Source organism: Ricinus communis, chromosome 7 (genome assembly GCF_019578655.1).
Source record: "Ricinus communis isolate WT05 ecotype wild-type chromosome 7, ASM1957865v1, whole genome shotgun sequence".
Taxonomy (NCBI): domain Eukaryota; kingdom Viridiplantae; phylum Streptophyta; class Magnoliopsida; order Malpighiales; family Euphorbiaceae; genus Ricinus; species Ricinus communis.
In genome coordinates, this window is record NC_063262.1 from 8,272,297 (window position 1) to 8,286,736 (window position 14,440).

A 14,440-nucleotide genomic window follows, 5' to 3' on the forward strand; every position below is an offset into this window, starting at 1 on the left:
TTAAAAGTAATAATTGAATAACTAATGATTGTGTCATCTAAGGTAAATAAGTGGATAATCAAACATTTTACTCATATTCTTATTAGAATTTAGAAGAATATTTAACAATCTAACTTCTTATCCATCTTTAACCTCTTTCTTTCTCTTTTATCATTTGTTGTACATAATAGTTAAAATTGTTTTAAGCCTTCAGAGATTTGAAATCAAAATAATAAGAGAAATTCTTTTATGAAGTATTTAAAAGTAAATTACCAATTGTAATGCTGATTTTATTTTTTCTATTGCAGAAATTATAGTCATGCTAATAAAATCTGATTGATAATTTATTTAGAGGTTAAAAGTGAAACTAATATTAACATAAATTGCTATTATTTTTCAAAAAAAATTAAATATTAAATATTAGATTTGACAAGAAATATAAAGTATATAATTTACTAAATATATATTTATGTTCTTGAATTTGTATTGATCAGTCAGTTTAACACTTGAATTTTCAATTTAATTTAATATACACCTAAATTTTACTTTTTCTTTTTTAAGATCTAAACACTTTTAACTTTTAATTTAACTAAATATTCATGAAATTTATATTTTTTTGAAATATTTAAATAATACATATAAACATACTGAATGAAAATATTTGTCAAAAAATATTAAAATATATATAAAAAAATTCAAATATCTATTAAACTAAATCAAAAACTAAAATTTTAAACTGACTAAATAATCAAAATTCAGATAAATAAATATGCATTTCGCAATTAAGCTTTTACATAAGTATTACTTTCCCTTTTCCCTTACTGGTTATACGTTAAAAGACAGTAAAAAAAAAAAAAAAAAAGAGAGAGAAAAGAGATAAGGAAAGAAAAGAAAAATTTGTACCAGAGAAAATCTATCGGAGTATTCAAATCTGTATAAAATACCACTTAACTTAGTTAAATCACTGCCATATAGTTCCTTTGGAATTTAACAAAAAATAAAATAAAATAAATTCCTTTCAACATGTAATACGGCATGAAGCACCACCCATTCGTGTTTAGTGTTTAAAATGCATGGCCACACCACATTTCATTCATCATTCAATAAAATTTAATCAAATTATACTAGTTTTTTTTTTAATTCAAATTAAATAGTTATATTGATAGGATAAATTGTTATTTAAAACTATACTTAAAAAGATTATAAGGTTAATTATTAAAGTAACAAATAAGGTGTCATATGGACTCCTTATATATTTTTTTTAAAAAAAATTAACGTATGCTTTATGTCATGTAACACATCAATCACTTTTAATTAGTTTTGTTAATTGCTAAAAAAAACTGTTAAAATATTTATATTTTAAAATAAATTTGTCAAAATTAAAAAATTTAGACATAATAATAAAAAAGTTTAAATTTGGATTTTCTTTTTATATCAGTAGGTTATATATATAATTTATTTTTAGGAAATTGCACAATTATCTTAACGTAGTCTTAGACATCCTCATTAATTTAGGTATCAGTTTGCGTGTATAATGCTAAAAGTTTCTTGGAAAATCAGTATCTCATATGGCATACACTGTTAAGGGTCATTTGGCTTGTAAGAGTATAGGAAGAAACGAAAATGGGAAATTTGAGAATACCATTAGTAAAGAAATTATTCTAAGAATTGGAATGAGATTCTCTCCTCTCCCTTTAGAAAATAAATTTTAATTTTATTGAAATCAAAACAAGTGAAATAATAACTTTTTATTTATGTTTACATTATATTTTATATATTTGTTACATAATATAATAAATTAAATATTGTTATTAATATTAATAATAAATAGAATTTGATGCTATTTCACAATGTAATAAACAATATATAAAAAATGTAATTTCTATTCCTATTTCTCATTTTTATTGTTGATCTTCAACCAAATGGGTACTTATAACTTAGCATGATTGATCTTACAATCATTAGTTTAAAGATTAAATAATCTGGATCTGCTCTGAATTTTATTGTTTGGGCTTAATTTGTCTAGATTTTTAGCAAAAAGATCTAGTGTTAAGATAATGTTAATATCTTTTTATTATAGCAAATTTATCTTCAAATAAATTTATTTATGAGTTATAAATTTACATTAAATATTTAATAGTTAGCAATAAATAAATTTAATATATTATTAAATAAATCAAGATTCACATATATTACAAAAGCATATTAGTTTAACTTAAGGAGTTATACACTAATAATTCTGTTTTAATTTAATAAGATAAATATAGCATATACTTTTTAGTATCAACTATTCTTTTATTTTTTACTTTAAAAAATAAAAAAATTAAACATTTTAATTCCAAAATTCTATTTAGGTTTAGATATCTAAATCAATTTGGAATAAATATAATTAAATGAAAGCTTCATAGTTTAAAATTTTTGAAGTGTTTCTTAGCTTATTTGATGCACTCTTTGCACTACGAATTTGTATAATAATACTATGGTATCATCTTGACATGCTTATTTTTTATTTTTTATTTCTTATGATTCAAGTGGATCTATTGTTAAGAAGTCTTTGAACTTGTTCATGCAGGTATGTATCAGTCGTTGCATCAATTATTGTGCTTAGTTTAGCTTTTCTACATGGAAAGTCTCTTTTTTGAATTGTACCACAAAATCCTTCAAGCTTTTATCTCTTCTCTGATTACACTTCTTTAGATTGCTTGACCTCTTCTTAGGAGTAATGCTAGTGATAAATCTAGTTTTGAAAAGGTTAGCAAGTGCTTGAAAGTCATATATTAAACCATCTAGTAGTCTTTAGTACTACTTCTGAGCATTTTCTTTCAAGATAGTTAGAGAAATCCTGTATCAGATTGGGCCTGACACATTATGCAACTCCATCTTAATGGTGAGATTAGATATATGGCTTTACAAATCTCCTAACCCATTGTAGGAATCAAAAGGTGGTCACTTGAGCTTCTCAGGTAAGTGCTCAACTAGGATGCCTAGACACAAAAGGATTTCCTTTAGAGAGCATTTCATCTCTTATTATTCTTCTAGTTGGGTACTTCTTCAGGCTTATGTTATCTTCCTGTTGATGGTGTCTTCAATATATGTTGAATCATGAGTTTCGTAACTATAGCTCTCTTCTTCAGGTACCTTTTGTCCGGTGCTTCTTTTCAGAGATAAGTTTTTTTAAGATCATCATCTGGGCAAGCATCTATTTGTTCTGGGATATGCAATGCCGGTAGTCGTATGATCTTAAAGGCTTAATTAATAGTAGCATGTACTTGTATAGTGCTTATATGAGGAATAGGCATTGTTTGCCTTGCTAGACTTTGAGTTAGCATGTTCTTGTAATGGTTTCGCATCTCTTCCACCTACCCATTATATTAGCTTACAACATTTGATGGAGTTGGTTGCCATGGACTCTAAGGTGGGCCTAATGGTCAAATTTGAGGTACTCCTGAAGTTGTTGCCATTGGAAAAAATAGGACTTGAGACAAAGGCGTGAATTTTCATCATCCTATCTCTCTATTTGATGTTGTTGCGAAGTCTTCCACTAGAGGTGGTCCTCTCCATATAAGTTTTCTGTTGAATATTTGCTGGAGTGAAATTATTGTGAAACAAAGGTCTCCTTATGGGTTGCAATGAAGTTGCTCCTTCAAGTACTAGAGGATCAACTTGTGGAGTTTTGGTTGTCTTAGTTTTTTAAGTAATAACATCTTGATGAGTCACCATTAGCTTGCTTGAATTGGTAAGATAAAAAAGCTTTTACGCTCAATTTTTTCCATAAGCAAAGTCAATTGATAACCGGTTCATGAAATCAGCTATCAATAAAAAGAGACTAGACAGGATTGCCCGCCCATTCACTACAATGCATGAGTCACTAAAGAGATTAAGATTGTTGGGAAGTATTTAGTTATAGCCTTTTACACAGGGTTTGCAAGTCTTCTAGTTTTACTAGGAATAAGATAGATAATATGGAGAAATCCCAATCCTATCAAGATTGGACTTTCTGATCGTACATAAGTATCCTTGTTCAGACTTCCTCATCGCACATAGGTGTTCTTCAAGTACTAGAGGATCAATTTGTAGATTTTCGGTTATCTCAGTTCCTAGAGGAATAATATTAGTATCTTAATGAGTCACCATTAGCTTGCCTAAATTGGTAGGAAGAAAAACTTTTATGCTAAATCTTTTCTACAGGCAAAGCTAATTGATAACTAGTCAACGAAATCAATTATCAATAAAGATCTTCTTGGTTGACCCGAGCTCTAAAGTATCTGTAAAAGAGGTTAGAAAAGCACCAAACATAGTTATCTGGCCTCTGTCTTTGATAAATAAGTCAGTAAAAAGATTGAGGTTGTTAAGAAGTATTTAGTTGTAGAAGATTGTTTACCATGTGTTGCGTCTCAATGCTTTATATAGGATGTGAAAGTCTTCCAGTATTACTAATAGTAAAATAAAAAATAAAAAAAATATCATTCCTATTAAGATTGGACTTCCTAGTCATATGTAGGTATCCTTGTTAAGAATGGTTACTTAAGTAGAGTCCCAATTATTATTGGTCTTTCTATTGATTTATATTATTATTAGGACTTGGACTTGGTCAATTCCACCTTTCTTGGCTATATCTACTCGGGATATAATACTCGATTATCACATATAAAAATGGTATTGGTTGTTTCTCTTATTATCACGACCCCACCCGTGGGCTCTTGACCGGCACTAGGGAATGGGTAGGCTTAAGGCCACCGAAACCCGTAGTAAGCCTGACACTCACTGATTTAAACAAATCTCATCTCAAATTAATATTATTAAAGCCACAATTTATCTTAATAGTTACACTTTACAAAATTACTTCTGTCTACCAGAAAAACTAGGCGAGACCCGAAGCTTAGAAAATTTACAACTGTTACATTTACTATTACTACTGCGGAGAATCTAAGATTTACCAATTTACATACCAAATCAAATACATCACCCGATGATGAAGGAGTACTGAATAAGAGTCGCGGGAGAACTAACAAATACGAATCAAAAATATAAATGGAGACTGGTCTAGAGTGAGTTAAAATCAAATAATCTAGGGACTATTGCTTCTTCCTCGGAAAACATAGATTATTCAAATCAGATATCAAACCATACTATAATCATACCCTACTATTTCCTTCACATAAAATATTAATCATTCGAATCAAAATATCAACCATGCACGTAAATACAATCCATATTATAATCATACCACAATAAATTAATAAATGAATAAATAAAAATATATTTTTACTTTTACGGGACGAGTGGCTCGGTAGAACCCTAAACCCCAAAATCTAGTAGCCACTCTCTTAATCCAATAAGATCGGGCGCCCCCGAGAGCAATGCTCGATCGGGGACCTTACCCACCGTCACTTAAATATCCAAATAAGAAATCTAGTAGCCATTCGGCTCTCTTAATCCAATAAGACTGGCGCCCCGAGAGCAATGCTCGACCAGGGACCTTACCTCCAGCCTGGTCACTTAAGTATCCAAATAAGAAATCTAGTAGCCATTCGGCTCTCTTAATCCAATAAGACTGGCGCCCCCGAGAGAAATGCTCGACCAAGGACCTTACCTCCACCGGTCACTTAAGTATCCAAATAAGCCGGCCGAGAGCAATGCTCGACCAGGGACCTTACCTCCCGGCGAATTTACACAAATCAGCCCAGAGCCATGCTCGACCAGGCAAACCCATAAATATCTTATTACATGTCCATGATCATTACCGGCGACGGGGTCCCGATGTAACCCATCAAAGGCATGTTCTACAAGCCACATTTCTCAAATCGCAATCACCACATTTAATAAATATTATTGTCTAAAGAAGTCATTCAACTATATCAAAATAACGATTAACAATTTTAAAGTAAGACACCATGCAACTCATGTGGAAAATCGATAATATTTGATATTATTATAACATTACTAATAATAATATTTATATTATCTTCAATAATCCAAATTGAAGTTATTTATGTTGCGATACTAATAACCATATTATGCATAAACTTTCAAAATAACATATTAAATTCAAACTTAGCAATAGTGCAACGATTAAGTGACTTTAACTCACAGGGATTGGGCGACCTCCTAGCTCGCTCTCCGGTGCCTCGGTTGGAGCGAGCCAATGCATGATCATCTAATCACGGAAAATAATTTATCAAAACAAACAATCGATCATTAATCCTAGGTCTAGACTCCTAGACCGACTGTCTAAGAATCTCGACTTCGGAAAATTCTACCGAAAATCCCAGAACCTCCCCTACAACACGAACATTACCCCCCGTAAAAACGGGTCCAGACTGCCGGAAAAACACTCCAAATATCCAACAATTTAAACAACGGAGTCGGGTCCCCAAACTTCACTATTTCCGACTCCGCCACACAAAGACAAAATACGACTATGGCAGCCAATCGACAGACAAATATTTTGACTCACAAAAATCATCAAATACTCAATATAATCCAATAGACACAAATTTAAAATCAAGGATTTCTAAGATCAACGGCCAGAAAATTACCGAGACGCCGGCCGTGAGTCCGATCAACGATCTAGACACACCATCGGACTTACAACGACGCTACCGATGACGATCCCTCGCCCGATTTTTCGATCCGACACCCGATCATCCGGAGAAATTTACGGACGATCTCGACCGTCGATTTGCAAACGAAGCCCGATCACCACGAAACCGGTGCCATCGCGAAGCTTGAGGAGAGTGGATACATCCTCCAATCATCCATCCTCACGGAGCTCGGAAAAGCCCAAAAATACGGCCGCCACCACTTCGCCGAACTCTCTCCTCCGGCCACCAAACCGACGCCGCCAAAGGAAGCTCTCTCCAAGGGGAGGCCGATCGCCACCGGATCGAAAGGCCGAAGGCTCGGCCGACGCTGCCACCGCCTCCACCGCCACCATCGTGCTCGCTGCGGCGCTCCTTCCGACGCCAACACCGCCTCACTGGCCTCCGTCAGTCCACCATGGACTGACGACTCTCTCTCCTCCCTTTCTTCTTCTTCCTTCTTTCTTTTCTCTCTCCCCGATTTCCATTCCTTTCAATATCGACATTTGACCCCTGAACTTTTCCTTATTACAATTTGGTCCCTCAACTTCCTTAATTACTTACAATTTCATCCATCAAAATTCCAATTTAACCCCCAAACTTTTCTTTAGCCTTTCAATTAAGCCCTTAACTATTTAATTTGGGCCAAAACCGAATTATTGAAAATACATAATTACAAAAATACCCCTGACCGACATATTTATTTACAAAAATACCAAGCTCATAAATTTCCATTAAAACCCCATAAAAATAACATTATACTTTCAATCCTTATTCCAAAATAAATTTCCAATTTAGTCCTAACGCACAATTAAATTAAATAATCAATTTCCAACTTAAAATTTAATACTACTAATCAATTATAATACCAATTTTCTCAAAATTCTTTTATAGAAACATCCTTTATAATTTCTTCCAAAATTTTTCAATATATAATTTTACTTATATAAATATGCATTTGGGAAAATTTTGAATAACCAAAATATAATCATTTCTCAAATAGTTTACTTACTTACTCCTTAAAAATCAAACTAATTGGGTATAGAAAATAACTCATTTATTTATCTAACATGAACATTCAAAATTTGTATTTAAATCATTCCAATTAAACCGAATAAAAATAAAGCTAAAATTAACTTAAATAAAAACTCATTATTAAATATATAAAAAATTCCGGGTGTTACACTTATACAATATATTATCAATGCCATTCTAATATTATTATTTTAATTCTTTGTTTATTGCATTGATAAAGGTCAATTTGCCTCCTGAATTTGAAGTCAATAGCCAGTTTATCTAGATTTTAATTTTTTCAATTTATCCACTAACTTGGTAAAAACGGTCAATTTAGTCCAAACTCTTGTAAATTTTGATAATTAAATTTCATGCAGCATGCAAAATAAGTGAATAAAGAACCTAATCAATATGTAAAATTTAATTTGGTCCTTAAACTTCATTTTAAGTATCAAAATGTAGTAAAAAAATTTGTAAATAAATATTTTTTTAATGTAATCTAATAATAATATTAAAAAAATTAAGTTATATTTTTAATTAAAAATTTAATTAAATAATAAAATTAAACTCATCCAAATTTAAATTCTTATTAAATTAGAATCAATCTTTAATTTTTAAAATGTTTAATCTTTGTTTCTCATGAAAATAATATATTGATAATTTTTTTGACTTAGCTCTTATGTGTGGCATAAGTTGAAGAACCATGCTAAAACTTTTTATGATGTAGTCCTTTGACCAGGTTTATTAATATATATAAAAAAAAAACTAATATACAAGACAATAGCTAAAGCAATTAAAACTCATAGATCAATTATTATTAACATAGATATAATAATTAAATTGTACTCAAAATGAAAATAGAGAAAAAAATTAATATTAATTAATTATTTTATATTATACATTAAGATTAAATAATATTAAAACTATATTTAATTTTATTTTTTTTAATTAAAAAAATTATTTAGTAATTTTATTTTAATTGATTTTGGTATTTAATATAAAATTTAAAGAACAAAGTGAACTTTATTTTATTAATTAGGTCCTTTGATTAAATTTTTCACTTGTGTTGCATTATGTATTGAACTCAATCTCTTAAAATTATGAAAGTTCCGGCTGAATCAATTACTTTTACTAATTGGTGGATAAATAGGCTAAAAAATTAAAATTTAAATAAATTCATTGACTTTAATATATTAAAAAATTAATTTATTGGTTAATAGAATATTAAATATATAAGTAAAATGCTATAATCTAAAATTAGAATCTTTGTTAATTTAAAATTCAATAGAGTTGAACTTCTAAAATTTGACTTATACTAAATGAATTATTAATAATAAATATTATATATTATTAAATTAAATTAAGAATAGCTAAATAATATAATTAGTTAAAAAATTAGTAAAATCCTACTAGTAAATTTATATATCATCCTCCAACATTTTTTATATATATTACGATATACAATTATATATATAGACATATGTTATGTTATTTTTTTTTTATTTTTAGAAATTTTTTATCTAGATTTGGTATTTATGTCCTTATCTATACACTAAATCGATAGATAATTGATACATATTTATTAGTTTTGAATGATGAAGTATGTGTCAATTATCTAATGTCAAAATGTAAAATAAACACTCATATATACGTGTCATTCTCTTATTAGTTATGGTGTACACATCAAGTATAGATAAGAATCTTCCTTCTCTTCCTATTGATTCAAACATCTTCGAATCTTTCTCGTTGGCAGGCTCCTTTGGGAAATAAAGTGAAGTTAAATGTGGATGCTTCGTTTTCTTGGGACGGCAGGTGTTGGTTTTGGTTCTATATTCGGAGATAACAAGGGTGAAGTCCTCTCGTCAGCTTCATTTTGGCGCGAAGAAGAATGTTCTCCAGAAATGGCAGAAGCTTTGGCGGTACTCCATGGCCTGCAGTTGGCTATGCAAATCCAACTTGGAAGTGGAGAGTGACTGTCCCATGGTGGTTTCTGCAATTAACCAGCCTTCTTCTTCCCGTTCGCAGCTTGATCTGATCATTAAAGATGTGTTATTTTTTATTCTTTCTTAAGTTATATGGAATTAGAAATGAAAAAAACGACATGAAATTTCTAAAAACACTAAAAAACAAAATGCCAGAAAAATATTTTATATATATATATATATATATTAAAATATTAACATTAGTAATTCAATATCAAAATTTGATTAAAATAAACTAAAATATATAATAAATTAAATACTCATAAATTATGCCAATATTTTTAAATGTGATTTACATAAGTAATAATTATTTTATTAAAAATTAAAATATAAAAACAAAAATGGCTATACTAGATTTTTTATTGTATCATCATCTTTGTCATTAATAAAAATTAGATATAAAATAAATTACATATGTTAATTAAATGAAGTACAAATAGTTATTTACTATAGACTATGAGAAAAAAAATAAAAAACAGAATATTAATATAACAAAAATATTATATAATAAAAAAAAGTTGAGAATCATCCATAAATAAAAAGCTAAATAAATAGAAAAAAACTAACAATCCTTTTGAAAGTAGAAATTTTAATTAAATAATTTTTTTTCATCTCTAACTAGAAAGATATATAAATAGGAGAAGATTAAAAATCCTTGTCAAAGTAGAAAATCTAATTTAATACAATTTCTTAGAAAAAATTCAGAATTTCTAAAAATAAATATTCTTTAATATTTTAAAAATATAATTTATTTTAAAATTTTCATGAAATCATATCTATTTTTATTTTCATAAAATCTCCGTCCAAATAGGGTTGATAGTGTTACTATGAAAGAGATACCTCTTCATAATTAAAGATGTTGTATTATTTGATTCCTCTTCTATTTCTTAATACAGTTTTATTCCTTTCCTTTCCTACAAAAAAGAAAAACTAAAACTGAAACAACTATTACTTAATTTTAAAGGTAATATTAAAATATAAAATAATTTAGTTAAAAGAATCAGTTTGTACAGAATTCAAACCCAAATCTGCTGCCAATAATAAAACCTCCACTACTAGAATTTTAATCAAACAAACAACATTATCACTAATTGACAAACTGACCAACTCTATAATCAGAACTTGCAAAAAGAATAAATAAAATAAATAATTGGGTCACTCACGCCTTTGCTCATGCTGTCCATGTTTCTCAGGTAACTTGTGTGTTTTCGTCGCTGATAGTGATGGTTGCAGAGGCTGAGCTACTGCAGGATTGCTAATTTATTTATTAAATTAAAAAGAAAAAAAATATTAAAACCATTAATGCTTATAAGAAATAGAAATAAAATAAAGAATAAAATATAAGATTAATTGTAAAAGAAATCACGATCTTTATCATTTTTTATGAATTTAATACGACTTTTTAATTTTGATAATTTCAATATTAATTTTATAATTTTTTATAATTTAAAATACCGATTGAAAAATTTCACTTAATATTGCTGACAAGATGTTAGACTCCATGTAGACGTCTCGTCAAAAATCCTACATTTATTTACTTGTAAAGAAAATCATGAATATTGCTCATTTTACAATTTTATCACAATTTTTTAATTTTGAAAAAATTAATATATGGATATTTAATTCAATTAAAAATTAGTAAATAATAAATTTAATTACAATAAAAATATAAAAATAATAAATAAAAGGGTAAAATGGTATGAATATTTTTAAAATTTTAAATTATTAAAATTGTTTAAAAAATCATAAATGTTATTTAATATCAGTTATAATTAATTATAATAATATAAAGCATATTTAGTTTTAAATAAATTTTTATGATTTATAAGATATAATATATAATTAATCAATATTTATATGAAGATGTTGTACGGCTAATACTTAATTGCTTAATATAATCTAAAATTTATTCTCCTCATAAAATATGAATAGATTTTTTTTTTTATAATTTTATTTTAATCTTCTTTAAAAAATATGGTTGTTATATGTTAATTACTAATGTTAGTAAGGTACGAAAATCTTTTTAGGTGAGTTCCTATAGGGTCTCGTAATTTATCTAATTATTATATGAAAGACACACTCCAGAGTAGGTAGGGGTTGGTTTTAAAATTGCAACCTCTAATTCCAAATAAAATAGCTCTTATTTTATTCTACTTAAATACATAGCTTTTGTAACACCCGGAATTTTTATATATTTAATAATGAGTTTTTATTTAAGTTAATTTTAGCTTTATTTTTTTATTCGGTTTAATTGGAATGATTTAAATACAAATTTTGAATATTCATGTTAGATAAATAAATGAGTTATTTTCCATATCCAATTAGTTTGATTTTTAAGGAGTTAATTAAGTAAACTATTTGAGAAATGATTATATTTTGGTTATTCAAATTTTTTTTTTCCAAATGCATATTTATATAAGTAAAATTATATATTGAAAAATTATGGTAGAATTGTAAAGGATATTTATAAAAGAATTTTGGGAAAATTGGTATTATAATTGATTAGTAGTATTAAATTTTAAGTTGAAAATTGATTATTTAATTTAATTGTGTGTTAGGACTAAATTGGAAATTTATTTTGGAATAAGGATTGAAAGTATAATGTTATTTTTATGGGGTTTTAATGGAAATTTGTGAGCTTGGTATTTTTGTAAATAAATATATCGGTCAGGGGTATTTTTGTAATTGTGTATTTTCAATAATTCAGATTTGGTCCAAATTAGATAGTTAGGGGCTTAATTGAAAGGCTAAAAAGAAGTTTGGGGGTCAAATTGGAATTCTGCAGGATGAAATTGTAAGTAATTAAGAAAGTTGAGGGACCAAATTGTAATAAGGAAAAGCTCGGGGCCTAATGTCGATATTGAAAGAACTGGAATCGGGGAGAGAGAAAGTAGATCGGGAGAGAGAGAGAGAGTGGGCGCAGGGAATCACGCGACATGTGGCGGCCGGCTTTGCCGTTGCTTCCGACCTTCCACCGATCTCGGTGGCGATCTCCCCTTGGAGAGAGCTTCCTTTTGGCGGCGGCGTCGGTTTTAGTGGCCGGAGGAGAGTTCGCGGTGGTGGCAGTGTGTTTTTCCGGCCGGAGGATGGACGATCGGAGGACGTATCCCGACTCTCTTCAGCTCAAGCTTCGCGATGGCACCGGTTTTGTGGGCGATCAGGGCTCCGTTTGCAAATCGACGGTCGAGATCGTCCGCAAATCTCTCCGGATGATCGGGTGTCGGATCGGAAAATCGGGCGGGGATCGTCATCAGCGTCGTTGTGAGTCCGATGGTGTGTTCGGATCGTCGATCGGACTCGGCACGGAGGCTAGTCGACCGGCCGAGCGCCCTTAATTTTCTTTGGCCCGTTAATTTTAGAAATTCTTGGTTTAATTGTGTCTATTGGATTATATTGAGTATTTGATGATATTGTGAGTCAAAAATAATTGTTTGTCAGTTTGCCTGCCATAGTCGTGTTTTTGTGTTGTGTGGCGGAGTCGGGAAATAGTGAAGTTTGGGGACCTGACTCCTATTGTTTGAATCGTTAAGTATTTGGAGTGTTTTTTTCTGGCAGGTCCTGGACCCGTTTTTACGGGGGGTAATGTTCGTGTTGTAGGGGAGGTTCTGCCGGATTTTCGGTAGAATTCTCTCGAGTCGAGATTCTTAGACAGTCAGTCCTAGGAGTCTAGACCTAGGATTAATGATTGATTGTTTCAGCGTTTTGATAAATTGTTTTCCATGATTAGATGATCTGTCTGTTCGGCTCGCTCCAACTGAGGCACTGGAGCAGAGCTAGGAGGTCGCCCAATTCTGCGAGTTAAAGTCATATATCGCTTATGCACGTGTCATGCATAAAATTTGATTTGCTACTGTGATTATTCATTTGCAAATTTTAATTTTTCATTTAATTATTATCATTATTTTCATGATGCTTTTAATTACTATTTAAATATGTTTTTTTTCCTTTATCACCAATTTTAATATTGTATGATGACTCAGGATGGGACGGCAGTAGAACATAGGAGTTGGATGAATGTTCCAATATAATATGAGAGAGATAGGAAAAGGGTAAAGAGGTAAAAATTTTGAGAAAGAAAGATTAGGACCTGCCCTGGTCGAGCATCGCTCTCTGGGCTTAGTAGAGTGTGGTTGCCGGAGTAAAGGTCCCTGGTCGAGCATTGCTCTCTGGGCGCCGGCTTATTTGGAAATTTAAGTGACCAAACTGGAGGTAAGGTCCTTGGTCGAGCTATGCTCTCTGGGCGCCAGTCTTATTGGATAAGAGAGCCGAAAGGCTAAGGCTGAGAGTTAAGTGACCGGACTGGAGGTAAGGTCCCTGGTCGAGCTTTGCTCTCTGGGGCGCCGATCTGTTGGAATGAGAGGTTTGAGATGTTAGAGTTGAGGTTAGTTGAGACATAAGTGTTGAAATAAATCGAGATGTTAGAGTTGGGATTAGGGTTATACTGAAGTACTCCGTCCCGTTGCATGTGGAATAATTTTTGTTTAAGCATGACATGACACATATGTCTTAACATGACACGTATGGTTCGCGTGATTTATTAATTATTTTTAAAATTAAATGAATGTGATATTGAAATGTTTGAAACTGTTTTAGATATATGATTTTAGCTCACTCTTGAGACTGACAGTCTCATTTTTACTGTTTTTCATATTCGTGACTGTTAGTCCTCTCGCGACTCTTATTCAGTAACCCGACTCCTTCATCATCGGGTGATGTATTTGATTTGGTATGTAAATTGGTAAATATTAGATTCTCCGCAGTAGTAATAGTAGATGTATCAGTTGTAAATTTTCTGAGTTTCAGGTCTCGCCTAGTTCTTCTGGCAGACCGATTAAATTATGTAAAATGTAGCATTTAAGATAATTTGTGGCTTTAATAATATTA